Raw genomic sequence first — 17,287 nt, forward strand, 5'->3', positions numbered from 1 at the left:
CTTATTTCATTTAAGGGGTTACATCATTAATCTAAATACCTGAAACATCTTGGGATGCAGCTTGTGACTAGGAGTGCAACATTTAAGTCTGTCAGAGCGGCTGAGATGTGCCCAGCCCTCATAGATATGAAGGAAAAAAAAAAAAAAATATATATATTGGACACTTTTTTTCCGTCTGTGTATATAATACTGACTAAATCTAATAACCAGACACACGTAGTAAATATTTTTACCTTAAATTGTACACAAATTTTTTTAAGGGGTAAACCCATTGCTGTTAATCTCATAGTTTCTGTGAGGGCACTTTGTCTGATTAATTTAAACAGTTGCATTGGATTTCATAAATGTAGGCTATTGCATAGTTTAGGATTAAATTATATTCCAGTGATGATACAGATGCATTATTCCTTTGCAGGTCAATGAATAAAGCCCTATTTAAGGTTAATGCATGCTTATAATTATTTGGATTCACATGAGTATAATCTGCTTTACCTAATCTGACAAAGAAAGTCACTGTATGTTGTATGTAAACTGCATTTGACCAATCGCTTTTAATGTGAAGCCCCAAAAAAGACCACAAACAAGAATTGAATGCAAGTGCTGAAGAAAATATTGATAATTTAACTTCTGTATGTATATGATGTGCCATAGCATGAATAAAATATTGTGCATTTAATTTCTGTATGTATACTATGTGTATATATATATATATATATATATATATATATATATATATATATATATATATATATTTGTTTTTCTTGACAAGAAGGTTTTTATTTTATTTTATTTTTTTATGTAGAACTTCGCCTCAGCACCAGGCACTAGTCAAACGGGCATGGTAAAAGTAGTGATGACGAGGGATCTTCAGTGGAACAATAGTGAACTGCAGTCAGATGAGATCAGAGTCAGGCCATATGTCAGAAATTTTTTTTTCCTGTCCTATCAGCTGTCATACAATGTTAGCACGTGCTCTTCAATTGCACACACACGCATTATATTATTAAAAACATTATTAGATATTTGCTCCATTGTGTAGTTTATGCAACAGCTGATCTCCATTTTTATCTCATTGCTGTCGAAGAGATTAGATATTAACCATTTAGGTGCCAGAGTTTTTTGGAAAGAAATCAGTATTTTGACATCAAGATTTCAAAAGCTTGTGGCTTCAAAGGGCTTAAAGATAGAGATATACTGTAAATTATAATAATGTTGGGCATGACCAAAAGTTTACGTGGGGTGTAAATAGACATATCTAATTTGCATATTATGACGTCAGGGGCGTCGCACCCGTGGGGGATGTGGGTGTTTTAACACCCACACTTTTCTCGATGAGAGAGTTCAACACCCGCACGTTTTCTGCAGTTTTTCTGCAGTTTTGCACAAACGCCTTACTACAGTAGCTCCTCCGTTTCTCTGCGCTCTGTCTCTGCGCTCGCTGCTGCTGCCTCCTCCCCCTCCCTCTCAAACATGACACCGGCTTTGAGTGTGAGCGGCTGATGATTGGCTGTTCTGCCTTAAGTCCCGCCTCTCTTGGGGTGTTATCGGTCAGCTCGTGCTGAGGAGGCGGGAACTTATGGTTATGGTTATTTACATCTCCCTTTTCCAGGTATTTTGAATGAGTGTTTATGCTTTAGAGGTTTTTAAATAAGCTTGATATGTGTTTGGGAAGATGTTCTGTTATCGTTTTGTTGACACGTCGAATGTTTTCGGTATTATATTTAGTTTTTTAGACTAATGCTAATTGCTATTATTGGGATACTGTTATTATAGCTGTGTGCATACCTGTTGAAGAACTATGAAAGAAAAGTGTATATTATTTTAATGTTTAAAAACAGTAAATTGTTACATTATTTATACATCAAAGAAAACGCTTTATGTGGGTGTTTTTTTTCTCCCCTTTTCTGATTATTTTTTTTTTTTTTAATGTAGGATTATTTTTTTCCCAGCCAAACGCTGCAAGCCTGAAATTCAGTAAATTGAACTTTAAGCCCTGCATTTTGTACTCCTCTGTCACTGTATTCATAATTTTTATTGTTTATAAACAAACCACATCCATCCCCCACACTTTTGAAAAGCTTGCTACGCCCCTGTATGACGTCATCTGGGGCGACTGTATCGGATTTAATAATATTCAGGAAATAGTAGATACTAGGGATGCACGATCATGATTTTTTATGGCCGATTCCGATACCAATTTTTTATAAGCAAACTGGCCGATTCCGATACCGATTTCCGATTTTTTTTCAAACAAGAAAGAAAGGAAAGTGTGCATAAACAAGATGTTTATTTGGTATTTAATAGGCCAAACTGAAAACAATAACCATAACCATCTGAAATTAACGGCAGTAACTGCACTGTAAGTAACCTACATTCAATACAAACATAGATGGTATAGACATCAGCATTTAGCTTTTGTTTTTGACTTGGGTTGAAACTACATAGAACTGGCCTTAAATGTAACCATGTGAAATTAAAGGCAATAACTGCATAGTTCTACAGTCCAAACACCACAATAAGATGTTTCTTAATCAGCATTCAGTATTTTAGTTTTTAAATTTGGTCTTTACCAGAGAGACTAAATAAAAGTATGCTGTATAAATATTATTCCAAAATGTTAAAATCAAATAATGTTGATGTGAATAAAACAAAGATGCAAAGTGTTTCATTCATCCAATAAAAAAAAATAAATAAATAAAGGTAATGATTCACATCTATATTTTTTTAACTTGAGCCAATGAAAAATAAATAACTGTTGTCTCAAGTAAAAAAATATTGATGTGAATCATTACCCTAAAATGTTTTAATTGGATGAATTAAACACTTTTTGTCAGTGTGCTACTGCAGGTGATTTTAAAATCAAATTCAGTCAATATAATTTTAAGGTAAAATAAAAATAATCATCCTATACAGAACTGACATTTACTTCTGGCTTTTCAAACATGTATGCATGTTCTACTTTACAAAAAAAAAAAAAGTTTTGTCACAGTTTAGCAGTGTTGGGTATAGTTACTTTGGAAAGTAGTTAGTTAGGTTACAACGTTACCATCAATTAAAAGTAATCAGTTATGATACAGCGTTACCTATTCATAAAAGTAACGCGTTAGAGTACTCATGCGTTACCAAAAATTAAAAGCCGTTTGCAGCGGCTCACACACGACAGACATAGCCCCCCGGCCCCTTTAAATGCACCTAGAAGTCGTGACTCCCGACAATGAATAACGTCAGTCATCCGACTAAATTAACACTGCAGGATAACAATAACAGGAAAGACAGTCAACAATAGGCTATTCCACATGGCGTTTTATTTATTATCACAGAACATATTATTAATCAAAATTCGCACCTAACGTAACCAAGTATGCTTACTTGTAAACACAACCTTAAACAGGCTTGCAGATTTAAATCCATTTAAAAATGATGAACAACCAGCCAGCCAACGATCTAACAGAAATTAACAGCTGCCTGTCAAACAAAAATGATAACAAACCGAATTAAATCCTTCACTGCCACACAGGCAAATGACAAATCGCTTAATAGCCGAACTAATTATTATTAAAGTGTCACTCACAGTCACAAGCCTAAATTCGCTTTAACACAGTCCTCTTACATTTACTCTTCAAAGTAGTGATTAAAACGTAGCGTTAAATTTGAGGTAGAATTTTTGGCGAAAGAAGCTTTTCACCAAAGCAGAGTGTGCATTTTAACGTTATGTTCTTTTCTTTTTCGTTGACAAATTGAAAATAATGTGCGTACTTCCATAAACCAAACGCTGTCCTCTCTGCTATCTTGCCGGGAGTTCGAAAAAAAAAAAAGCCCCCCACACACACAGGGTCAGGTGCAGGGCACAGACGCATCACAGCCATTGACTTTACGGTCACAGAGCTTCGGCTCCGCTGATACATCCGCAGGTGGCACAGTAGACCTAGGACTACTGTCTGACAAAAAGCAGGCTGCAGTCGGGATTTTCCTTTCCTTAAAATAACGGATTACTTTTAAAAAAAATAAAATAACGAAGTTACTGATTACTTACGCACGAAACTAACGCGTTAAGTTACAAATTTCAGGAAAAAAGTAATTAGAGTACTCTAACGCGTTACCCACAACACTGCAGTTTAGTACGTTTTATTTCTCATCCAACACGTGAGAAGTTGAGCTGAAGATCTTTCACTGTCTCCGCTTGGGCAGGGCGCGGACAGGTACAGATACACTTGCGCAGCTTCATTGAGCAGGAAAGGGACTGTTATTTTGTGCAGTCGGCTGTTCGCTTCCTGCTATCTGTGCCTCAGACATGTAGCTCTGCACCTCCAGTACTGAACGGCTGTTCGTGTCCTGCGCACAGATTTCGAAATACTTTCACACAAATGACATGATAGTGAATGATTACAATGTAGTATGTGCACGCGGGCGCACTTCCGGAAAAATTGGTCGAAAAAATACCAAAAACTGTCCGATTGCCGATCGCGTATTTCAAACAAAAACCGTCCGGTTCCGATTTATGGCTGGTCAACCGGTGCATCCCTAGTAGATACTGAACTGATGTTTGTTATTTGCATGTTTTTTTATGTGTGTCTTTTTATCCTCTTTCCAAATGATCAGAAAAGAGGAAGCCAACAATCAAACACGAAAAAGTACTAAATTATTACTATAATATTTCACTATATAGTAGTAAAGCACATGTGAACAGTAGCCTACTTTTTGATCAGTTCATCAGTAATATTCAGTGAATGGATGTTTGAACATATTTACATTTTTATTTTTGTTTGTTTAAAAAAAAAAAAAAAAAAAAAAACTTAAAGTAGTCATTTATTACTGTATTACTGTGCCATAGTAAAATGCATGTTTCTATATTTGATCAGTTGACCAGCTATCAGCCCAATCAGGTATCTATTTGACACAGTTTATAGTTCTTGAGAGGATGGTACCTCTCATTTCATGGCACAGCGCAGATCGCACCTACTCCACACTGACTGCACCTGTACTGTCTGCCGACAGGTCTCCTATGGACATTATGACCACGTCCACCCCTGCCACCCCCATCCCCGTTGTGCAAAGGGACAAAATGATCATTTGTTTGTGCTTCGTAAAACACTCTCACCTTGCACTGCGGCACTATTGAGCTGCAAAGATGTACCGGGAGAAGCGCGACTGTTAGACGACTGATCGTCATTTCCAAAAGGCAAATATTCCCCCTCAGAGTCAGAATCGGCAAATAACATTTGCAACACATCCTCACAATATGACTTTTTATTATCCATTTGACAATTTTGTCTCACAAATCTCACTATTTATTTGCATGCTACGAACTGAACTGCTTCCACATCAATGACACGGTAGCTTACCTCAAACACTTTGAATAGGAACATGACGTAAAGATAGTCTAGAATCGAAGGGAACACAAATGAGATATTACACCATATTAGGAACTACTTTATTTCTATTTTATTAAATATGACATCTTGTCAGAATATTGCGACTTTGTTGCTTAGAGGGTTAAAGGGGTCATATTATTTTTTTAATTTGGTGTAATGAAATGTGTAAATTATGCAGTTTAAGGTAAAAAAAACCTAACACATTATTTTCCATATACTGCACATTATTGTTTCTCCTCTATGCCCCTCCTTTCTGAAAACATGTAATTTTTTACAAAGCTCATTGTTCTGAAATGTGAAGTGTGCTCTGATTGGCCAGATGTCCATTCCGTTGTGATTGGCTTAATTACTCATGCGTGTGACGGAAATGTTACACCCCTCATCATATGAGTCAGAACACAGGATAAGTAGTTTTGCTTTCACAATGAAACACAATGTCTCCATGACATGGCATCGGCGGCAACAGCGAGAATAAAATATACGCCTTCTTTCTTTGTGAGAACATTTGCATTATTCAAATATTACCACATTGTGATGTAGATGTGTGGGGGGGTTTATAAACGAAGCATTTTAGGAAGGCGTGGACAAGTCTTAACTTTTATAAAAATATCTCTTTGGATTTGAGACTTTAGTCTTTGCAACATTACAGATCTTCTTTATGCACCAAGTGCTTGTAACACTCCAAGGAGAAAGGAAAAATTTAAATTGCATCATATGACCCCTTTAAAAAATTGTTTAAACTTTCCCAAGGGATATCTTTTTATTTTTAAATTAAAGGCATAGTTTATTCAAAAATGAACACAAACATATTTTGAAGACTGTTTCTGAACTGTGTTTGTCAATAAAATAAATGTTAATGGGGTTCAAATCAATAATGGATGACTTTTATTGAATTGACAAAAGTACTTAAATATCTTTCATTGTCTCCCAAAAAAGAAAAAAGAAAAAGAAAAGCCAAACAGATTTAAAAAGACACGAGAGTGAATATAGGAAAACAGAATTCATTTTTAGGTGAACAATTCCTTTAGTATTTTACATTATTACAATTGTACTGTGAAGACAGTAAAGCAAAATAATATCTCTCATGTATACACTATACCACAACTTCAGTAGCTACATTTACATTTACAAGTTTTCCTCAGGGCTTCAGCAATGTTATCCTGATGGGGCTTCTTAACTGCCAAAGAAAGGCATTCCCATGCTTGTGGAGATGGACGGTTTAAATATGCCCCGTGGTGCAGTTCATATTCCTCTGTGTAGAAGGTTTGACAGATCTCTGTGAGCAACGATCTGGACCAGTGAAAGGCAAAGTCTGACTCCCTAGGTGCGTGTAAAAGCCCAATTTGAAACAACAAAGAAAAATATCTTCTGTTGGAGTCTCTGACTGGAGAACAGCCATATCACTCAGACTCCATCGGTGTTATCTGGGGAAACAAAAGGTTTCAACAGATATGTTATATTGTGGAATAAAGCTTAATATTTGTGCTATTTGTCTCCGCATTAGGGTTGTGTGAAAAATAGGGGTGCATTAATGCGCATCTCGTCAGTAAAGCCGGTTCTCAAGTCAGCGGTAAATTCCATCAGGTGCATGATTTCACAAAGAGCAGCTGTTACTAAACAGAGACGTTGTTAACTGACTAGCTGCGCAAATAAACGCTGATAATGAATGTGGATTTGCGCAGCTAGTCAGTGAACAACGGCTCTGTGTAGTAACAGCTGCTCTATGTGAAATCACGCACCTGATGGAATTTACCGGCTGATTAACCGGCTTTACTGACTAGATGCGCATTTGAACGGCCGATCTTGATCGGTGCACCCCTAGTGAAAAAAAGTATTCCTCAATTTCCTGAGCATTTGAGTGGAAAACCCTGATATCCTTCCTGTATTTTTGGCTACACAAAATGAAATGCAAGTTTTCAAAGAGTATGGTCCAGCAAATTTCACCCTAGATTTTCATTTGTGATAAAGTGCACATCTCCAAACCAGACTGCATGTGCTGAATCTGGCAAATAGGATTGAAGGAACTATTGGCTAACGATTCAAAACAGAAATTGGACGAAAGATTTGAAATAATCATTTACACGTTTGCTCACACACACAAGCTGTGAATGTGAGGTGGAAGGTGACTCACTGTGCTCGCTGGCAGACAGGATTCCCTGCTGGAGGAAAATCCTGTCTATGAGGGAGACACGTCTATGCATATACAAGTTCAAACCAACCCTGCTATATTTTTAGCTTAAACCCACATCCCTACAGAATTCTTTAGAGGACTCTTAAAAGTGTGAAATGGAGTTCTCCATCTTTGCAGCCTTTGACGTCACAGCTCATGTACCTGCAGCCTAGTCGCTAGTCCAAACCGGACAACTGCCATTGAGATGCTAACTGACATTTATCTCCAGGTATTACAGGCTTTCTTGAGTCACACAGTCATTCTAGAAATAAATGCCAGTACAGATCCCAAGATCAGTCATGTTGGTTGTTTTGAAGGATGAGTAAGAGCAAAAAACACATGAAAAAAATGTGAGCGGCTAAGTGTAGAAACCTTGCTGTCACATTGTTTTCAGTGATTTTCAGCTTAAATGCTATGGTTTTCTGAGTGATTTGCAGCCATGGTGTGTTCTAAGTAGTTTTAGCATCTTCATAGGTGGTCATCTTACTTCAATTTAAGTCTATGGATTTTTTACATCTATTTTCATAGGAAAGAAATAGCACACTTCTTGACATCAAGCTGCACAATTTGAGGCATTATTAATGTCCACAGAATAAGTGATGCAGGAAAAGTTGGCCACTGAATAATACTTAGGGATTCCTCAAGCTGACAAAATGCTGTTGTTTACCGCACAAATATTTGATGCATTTTTCAAATCAATCCCATGATGCAGCTGAAGGCCTAAAGGCAAAATCCATGATTCTCTCTTAAGGCATTGGACTGTGTGTCATCTACATCTCTCTCAGGCTGACAGCTAGGGAATTGTGCGCTGTGTGACTGCCACAGCCCCGAGTACTGCCTTGCTGCAGTCTGTCAGCTTGTTAGAGAGACCTCACATCTCCTGGCTAGTCAATAATGACTGCTGGATTACTCCTTTAAGACCAGACTGGCCTCAATTTAAAGATCAACAGCTCTTTGGTGGCCAGCCCTGGCTCACAGGAAGTTTATCCATTGAGATCTCCCACAAGGGCGAGCATTGTGTGGAGTTCTTAGACTGACTTGCGACTGTCATTCACAGGAAATTGTGCCATTTGTGCTAAAAATCTTATTTTTAAAATCATGTCTTTTAAAAAAGTTTACTGCTGAATTTAGGAAAATAATATTTCCCACCTCAGAATGTAATAGCCATAGACATCCCCCAATATTAAGTTTAGTGGTCAACAAATAAGGTTTTATTTATTTATTGATTTTTTTTTGAGTATGCCTCCATTTTTGTACAGTTACAGTACCATTCAGAAGTTTAAGGTTAATTAAAAAAAAGTTTTAAAATAACTCTATTATGCTTATACTAAGGCTGAATTTATTTGATAAAAAATACAGTAAAACATTTTTATTTCCACAACTGGAAATAAAAAAAACTGCAACCGCGTTAATTGCGTTATTTTTTTTTAACACGTTAAATATTTCAAATTAATCGAATGCGTTAACGCGCTAATTTTGACAGCACTAGTTTTTATGCATTACACATTAAACAGTTTGATTTAAACTTATCGAGTAATGTGATCAAGTTTAGTATTGTGTTAAATTTATCAGTAGTAAGTCACAGAGACACACACAGTACTCAAATGGCACTGTTTTCAGAGAATGACCCTGCTACAGTAAGGGTGTCCTTCTCAGCTCTCGGTACCAGCCTATGCCAGTGTGAACTGGACCACAACCAGCCATTCAGTATTAATGTCTCTCTGTTCTTAGAGCTTTATGCATGATGTATCATTCAGACAAGAGTGGCATAAATACTGCATGCACTGAGATATTTTCAACAGGGTAATTATTTGTTTGTTTTTACCAATACTATAGTTGATGTTGGATTTCTGATCCTCTCATCTGGTTTGCATTGAAATGAGGCTTGATTCAAGATTTAGAACCTAAAGTATAAACAGAGTTTGCTGTAGGTTTTCACATGATTTTTTTTCTCCTTATTTTCTGAGTAAACACACAAGAGAGCTGAAGCATAGACACTTAAAGTGCACTCAAAATCTAGGGACATTTTCTTTCATGGAGCTGGTGTTAAAAATCGACCACAGCCGAAAGGTCACTCTCTTCAGGGAGGCTGAACGGAGGGCTTGCGGTTAGACTGCTCTTCAAAAGGCAATGGGCTCTTAGCTATTCATCATCAAAAAAAAAACAAATTCACTTCATAATCATAATCAACAAAGAGATGAAAGACAGAGAGGAAGGATTAATAGCATGTTCGACACTACAAGTCAGTAGTTGACTGACAAGAAGTATCACTGTAGCATTTTGTACGCAAAGAGCTTGCAAAGGTAGAATAGTATGCAAATATAAATATTATTGAGGCAGAAATTAATGGTGTGATTTCACATGTCTGCAACCGAAGAGAGTGTACAGTAACACACAAGCTGTGTCCCAAAGTTAAGTGAACACACTTCGAACACACGTTTTATTTATTATATTATTTAAAAGCCCTTTCTATGTGAACTGTGTTTAAGCTAACTGAGACTTGTTATTGCACTTATATGTCATTGCTCTTTTGTTGTTTTTGATTGCTTCCAGTGTCCTCATATGTAAGTCGCTTTGGATAAAAGCGTCTGCTAAATGACTAAATGTAAGTGTAAATGTAATGCAAACCTTTCTGACGAATTCTTTTTCAGAGCGATACTGTATACCTTTATTTTTACTCTCAATACCTTAAGTATATTAGAGTATGCAAGATAATACTTTTACTTAAAGATAGTTCAGCCAAAAAGGACAATTCTGACAATTTTTGGGTGAACTATCCCTTTAGCTAAGGTTATAAATATGACAAGTAACTTTTTCCCAATAAGCTATTAGTAGTTGCTTAAGTAGTTTACTAAAATATCTCAGTATTTCTTCTACTAATTATGTTGTCATAGCTCTGAAATTCTCTTTTCCTTCTTTCCCTAAATCAGACCAGATCCCTGTACTGCAGGATAAAGCTGAATGTGCCAGTGTTGGACAGGTTTTTTAACAGTTTTGGCAGGGAGGCCCTGACAGTGCTGCTAGATCTTCTGAGAAGTGAATGGCGACAGTGATGGGTGCCACAATCTAAACCCTGGTGTTTCATTTCTGTCTTACTCTGCCAGTGCTACATTATACAGAGTGATCTCGAGTGTTTGATATGCCTCATTCCACTGTCCACCACCTTGTCCTCCAAGTCCCTGAGGAGATGCTGGCCTTTCGCCAAGAGATTCACCTCCCGAAGACACCAGAACACGTGGAGGCAGGGCTGGGCTCAAAACTAATGTTTTTATTTATTATTATTTTTAATGTTAAACCTAAGATATGTTGTAAATAGTTGTAAAAAGTACTTTCAGTAATATATAGAACAATTTGTTTTAATGTGTGAAAAAAAATATTTACAGGACAAAAATAAAATATATATAATGAATGTTTTGTGGAAAAATAAAAAGGTATAATCTGCATTAAAAAAAATTACAATATACATAATTCTCTTTTATTTGCATGTGAATATGCAAAACAAAAATATAAAATGTACAGAAATTACTCCGGCTCATTAACAAATAAATTACACTACAAAAATGAATAATGTATACAACATATTCATTTCATTTCGAACTTCATCACAAAAATAAACTATAGAAATTAGGTTGTTTCATTGGCAATATGACATTTAAAAAACGTAATGTGCCCATTTTTTTCAACTGTTTTCTTTTGGCTAATAGAGAGCGGCTAATAAATAATGTATTTGTTAAACATTCTCTCAAGAACAGAGAACATTCCCTCTATTTTCTCCCTGATCTTCTGTGCTCTTCTCTCCTCTGTTTCTCTTTGGAATTGGATGTCCTTCCTGACTATCTCGACCAGCTCATCACTCTCTCCCTCACCTGTCCCAAGACAATTGCAATCCTAAGGCAGAGCAAATAAACCATGCCTTTTAACAACAACAGCACAATGAATTTAAGCAAAAATGTATTTGTAATGTATTGTAACTTTCTTACTTTGTGTTTTTTTAAGTCTTTCCCCAGCAGGCTCATTTTCTCCAGAATATTCCTAAAATAGGAGAGGTTTTTTAAAAAACCCTGGCTTTTAACACTTGTTTCGCTAGGTATTTGAGTAAATGAAAACACAATACTTACATTTCAATGTGAATTCCCCCACAGAACTCTCACCTGCTGTGTTTTTTAAATATAGACACCATCGTCATCTGCATGCAAGTGATTTTGGGATTTGTTTGGGTGCGAAGTGTTCATCATATGTGCACTTTATTTTTTTCTGGGAAACGGAGGGTGCATTTGAAGTCACTTTCCAATTATATCAGCTTGTGTCGCGCCGCGGTGACACAATCAGCTTTGGAATGCAGTCTTCAGAGGGTGCATTCTGAATTGGGACAATCACACTTCAAATGCACACTTCGGAGTCTGCACACTTCACATTGGGATACAGCTACAAACTGCGGTGCTAGAAGCTCCACCCTCGTCTCGAATTTTAAAAGGAAAAAGCTGGTTTTTCCGATATATGCCTCCTTTTGTTTGCACCGCATTAGATTGATTACATGAGCACAAAACCATCAAAAAGCCTCTCGTGGCCCTACCCTATCATTCCTCATGAAAAGACACCCATGTTGCCAAGAGGTTCATCAGAGCCTGCCGATAAGATACATATTTATGTACCATCCATATTTAAAAGCATCCTTTCTGTTGTTTGCTTGGTTGAGGAAAATCAGTGAAGCTCATATTATGTGGCTCTCTTTTGATGTTTCAACATGAGCAGAGATGTAAGGGAAGCTCAGTCTCTTCAATATTAATAGACTTGATTCAACCGTTAACATTAGACAATTTCCAATTTTTCTCTGTGGGTGAGATATGATTTGGCAGGCCAGCAGGAGGGAGCCCAGCCTGCCACATTTTTGCACGTCTCACTCGCTTTCTTGTGCTCTGTCTCCCCCTGTCTATTTTTTTTTTGTAATCCTACAGTAGTTCAGCCCAGCCTCCCTTAACCTTTCTTTTCTCTCACTTCTGTCTTTTCACTCCTTGCTCTCCCTCTCTTTCCCCCATCCCTCTCTGTCTGCCCTCTGAGGGATGGGTTGATTATCTGTCTGAAGTAAACTGCCCTTTCTGGCACTGGCCAAGGTCAATTACGGCCACACATTCAAAGCAGAACAAATGCAAGGGGTGAATTGCAGGTGCAGTAGATCGACTCTTCCTTCCAAACTGCTTCCTTCTACCCCTTTTTCATCTCATTTTCTTTAATATCTGTTCAACAATTACCTTTTTCAGTCATTTCATCAGTTTTAGATGCACATTTGCACATTGACAGGAGATGGTTGATGGTTGATAGCCCAGTGAAATGCCAGAGGACCTATATTTAAGTTTTTAGTAACAGTCCTCTGATTATTTCATAGTAATTAACTTCTCAACATGCTTCTGCTGAGATCATCAACCCTGCCCATGTTGAATTGTTTCACATAGGTACTTATGAAACGCATACAAAAGACCCAATGTATATGCATATTCAAATATAAAAAATAGTGGTGTCTCTATTCAACAAAATAAAAAAGAAAGATGGGAAAAAAAAACTTAATTGGTAGGCAGGAGCCTTTCAAGCGTTACCATGGTTACACGATAGAAAGGTATGTGCTGTTTTAATAGTAGGCTGTGAAAAGGAAGAGCTGTCAAGAAAAGAGCATCTGCAGAAGGTGGTTAAAAGCATGGATTGCCTCTTCCTCATAGTGTTTTCTGTCAGAGATCAAAGTTAGACAGTGTGACACATATCACCAGTCTAATTTGTTGGCCAGGATGTAAAATTAAATAAAGCTTTCATTGTATTGACCGCCGGCTCTCTTTGTGCCGACCCATGGGAGACGTTTGCAGTCAGCTATCAAGTTTAGCATCAAAGGAGGTTTAGCCTGCTCAAAACTGCATTCTACATAGATATAATGCTAAAACGATACAATTAATTGTTCCTTTAATCTTTTATTTATTTTATAGTTCAGATGTAGATATTTTACGTGCACTAGATATGAATTAACCAAACTCCCTTTAAGACAATTAATTTCACTCTGCAGCAATCTTTGAAATGCCTCTCGGGCATGAAAGAACAGCTACTGTATCTTTGAATGGGAAAACATCAAATTCTCCAAAACTGTTTGCCAAGCTTATGATTAAATTTCAGATTTGAAATCACCAATGAAATCTGACAACAACTGTCTCATAAATGTTGTTTCTTATGCTCCAATAGCATTACATTAAAAAAAGGTTTATTTTTCAGGCTAGACCAGCCAGTGCATCTCCTGAATGCTGACTGTTTCTATAGCAACCGGGACTTCTAGCAGACAATGACTTAAACTATTAGCGATTGGCTCTTTTGCTTAGAAGGCGGGGCTTCCAATGATAGAGTGGCCATATTGAGCATTGCATTTTTCCCTAAAAACTATACGAGTGACACGTCTTGGGTATTCTATAGACTTTGTAATTAACACACAGAATAAGCTCTTCTAATATGTAAGTTAACCAATCAGGGGTGCGTTTCCCAAAACCATAGTTGCTAACCAAGTTTCCAATTGCCAACCAACCAAATTTCCCATTGCCAACCAACTAAGTTGCTAACAGGTTAGCAACTATGGTTTTTTGGAAACGCACCCCAGATTAGATATGCTTATGATGAAATGTTGTTAGAAAAAATGCAGCTGAAAATGCCTCCTTCCAAATAAATGACCAATCATTACCAGCAGTAACCTTTCAAACCAATTAGCTGTCAGTATCACTTTATTGTTTTTAAATTCTGCTTGTGATTAACACAACGGGTGGAGAGAGACAAAAACAAGAATTAAACAATAGGTTTATTGAGACCGGATTGGAGTCCACAATATTGAAGGATGTCAAAACTACCAAATGACTGCACATCTCTGTTTATTGTCTGTTTAATTATTGGAACATTTTTAAGAGCAATAAAATCATTTTTGAAATTGGAGTAATGAGTGGTGGATTGTAGGCAGTCTGTTTGTATGTCGCTCTGTCTCCATCGATTCATTCAATAATATAATAATAATTAGTAACTGGGTACTCAAAGCGCTTTACAAGGAAGGGGGAATCTCCTCAGTCACCACCAGTGTGCAGCATCCACCTGAATGATAAGACAGCAGCCATATTGAGCCAGTATGCCCACTACACAGCAGCTTTTTGGTGGAGAGGAAACAGCGTGATGAAGCCAATAAGTGGGGATGGGGATGGTTAGGAGGCCATGATGATGGACAAAGGCCAATGGGCAAATTTTGGCCAGGATGCCGGGATTACACCCCTACTCTTTTTCGAAGGACATCTTGGGATTTTTAATGACCACAGAGAGTCAGGACCTCTGAGGTTTAACATCTCATCCGAAGGATGGTGCTTTTGACAGTATAGTGTCCCCACTATACTGTGGCATTAGGACCCACACAGACCACAAGTGAGCACCCCTCTCACTGAAACATCTTCCAGCAGCAACATAGTTTTCCCATCCAGGTTCTAACCTAGAAAATGGGTAACCAGACTTGGGCGACAGGGTGATATGACAAAGTTTCTAAGATTTTTCATAACATTTATGTTTTTTAATGTATTATGAAGTCTAAGAAAGGGGTGAATAATGGTCAAACTTTATTTTAAGGTACAATTCTCACTATTAACAAATCATTAACTACGACTTCTGCCTCAATAAACACCCAATTTGCTGCTTATTAATCAACATAGGCTCATTTGTAATACGTGCCTCTAAATACATTTCTGCAAAACTGAAAAACTTAGCTATATATAAGAATTGCTGCAGTTTCCAGTTGAAATAATACTAGAGGCAGTAAAACAACTTTCAGATTCGATTAATGAAGCCTACTTTTAGCTACTTTTTATTTAACTACTTGAGGAATATTATGTTATATATTCAAAACAATTTTAACATGCTGCGAGATTTCAGGACTGATACTTTTGAATGTTAGCGTCACATATCCAGCTTTATAAGTATGGGTTTTCATATTCAGTAGGTTTGTTTGGTAGCTCACTCAGTATGGAGTTGCACTTGTGTGGTGAATAGCTCCAGTACAAATCCTGTGAAACTATGCTTTGACAAAACAGTTCAGACCTGCATATAAGAAAGTTCAAATGGCACGGTTGTATCAACAAATGCATTTTTATATCAGTTTTGCATTTGTTAACACTATTGGGTAGGTTTAGGGTTGGGTTTCGATTGAGCTTGGGCTGTTATTAATAGTTAGTAAGGTAGGTTAATTGTTAAGTTTGATACGTATTAGGATAAGGATTAGGGGGTAAAACTTTAGTTTAGGGACCAGTTCTCAACATTAACTAGTTGACTAACCTTATTTTGCATCACCATATTTTTTTGTCTCTTAACCCTAGCCCATACCTAAACTTTACAACTTCCTTACTAACTGTTAATATGTAGCAAATTAGGAGGCAGAAAACATACTTAATAGTTAGTTAATAGTGAAGACTGGTCCCCAAACTACTAAAGTGTGACAATTTCCTTCTATTTGGACATTTCTGTTCTTTATGTAATTTAGATGATTACAGTTGCACATACTTTTACCGCATTACTGTGCATTCTGAATTCTAGGCAAACTCAACTTAGCACTTTTGTGTGATAAGAATGGCTTATAAAATGACTGAACAACTGAACATTTTGTCAGGGATTTAGATTTTTTTTTTCCTTTTTTGAGTGTCTGTGAGTTGGTGTGTCAACTCATCTGCCAGTATTTAAACCCTGGGTCTTCAACCATTCTCTGCTAGATCATTCAGTCTGTTTATGTGGTACTGTCTAAGGCCTCCCAGTGTCTTTAGACCAGTTTTTGTGTTATGTGTTTTGTTGGAGCTCTAGTTCTGTTTCTTCTGTGCTTCAGATCTCACTCCACCTGCGTTCAGCCTGCATTTTGCCTGCCATATCCGACCAACAAATTACTCACTCAACTCTGCCAACTCTTGTTTAGTTTCAGGCTCACCTCAGCCAACAATTTTCAGCAGCAAATGAGAGATGGATCGTGTTGCTTGATTTTGGCAATAAATACATTTTATTTGCGTAATTTTAGTCTGTGTTCTGCTTTTGGTTCCAAAGCTGTGTTTGGTTACAATACTTTTACCTTTTTATATTTCTAATATATTTATTTGGCAAGGAGTGATGCATTCTGTGATGAAAAAACGAAACAGTTGCTAGGATCCGGTTTGTTTTAAAGGGGGGGGGGGGGGGGGGGGGGTGAAATGCTCGTGAAAGATAGTCTGTACCAATTTTTCCTGGAAAAACACGACCGGCTGGAGGCGTGACGTGTGGGCGGAGCTAAAGAATCACGAGCGGCAGTAGGCTTTTGCGTTGAGAGCATGTGGAAGCTGTGACATTACCGTGAGGGAAAACCCATCATCCAAAACAAATCATGGCTTACAGTCAGATTCAGCCATTTATTTATGATCCAGAATCAGATCCCGAGGCTGAAACTGAACGAGAGCAGCAGCAGCAACGACTCGCTCCGAGCGGGGCTTGAACCTGGGTCTCCGGCATGTGAGGGGACGCACTAACAAGGAGGCAGAGATATTTTAAGCAGTTTTACTCACCGCCTGTGGTTCCAACACACGATCATGACCCTTTTTCGTTGGGATTGCATCATCCTTAAGAAATAAACGATACGCAAATCCGTTGTCAAACTGGGCCTTGTTTGTAAAACAAGCATCTTCGAAATGCAGGGAACAAACAAAAATTCTTGCACAACTCCGTTGATGCTCTGTAAAAA

The 17,287-nt window shown here is 37.4% G+C and overlaps 2 protein-coding genes across 4 annotated transcripts in view; one reads left to right on the forward strand and one right to left on the reverse strand.

Moving 5' to 3' along the window:
• Window positions 1-17,287, forward strand: part of LOC113053157 (fibroblast growth factor 14) — a 124,179-nt gene that overhangs the window by 99,503 nt on the left and 7,389 nt on the right. The gene's annotated exons all lie outside the window — the stretch shown is intronic.
• Window positions 6,208-17,287, reverse strand: part of LOC113053156 (integrin beta-like protein 1) — a 54,089-nt gene continuing 43,009 nt past the window's right edge. Inside the window, exon 12 of the mRNA XM_026217938.1 lies at window positions 6,208-6,796. The gene's annotated coding sequence lies outside the window, so the exon portion shown is untranslated. The remainder of the gene's footprint in view (window positions 6,797-17,287) is intronic.

This window comes from Carassius auratus, chromosome 34, assembly GCF_003368295.1.
Source record: "Carassius auratus strain Wakin chromosome 34, ASM336829v1, whole genome shotgun sequence".
NCBI classification, from domain to species: Eukaryota; Metazoa; Chordata; class Actinopteri; order Cypriniformes; family Cyprinidae; genus Carassius; species Carassius auratus.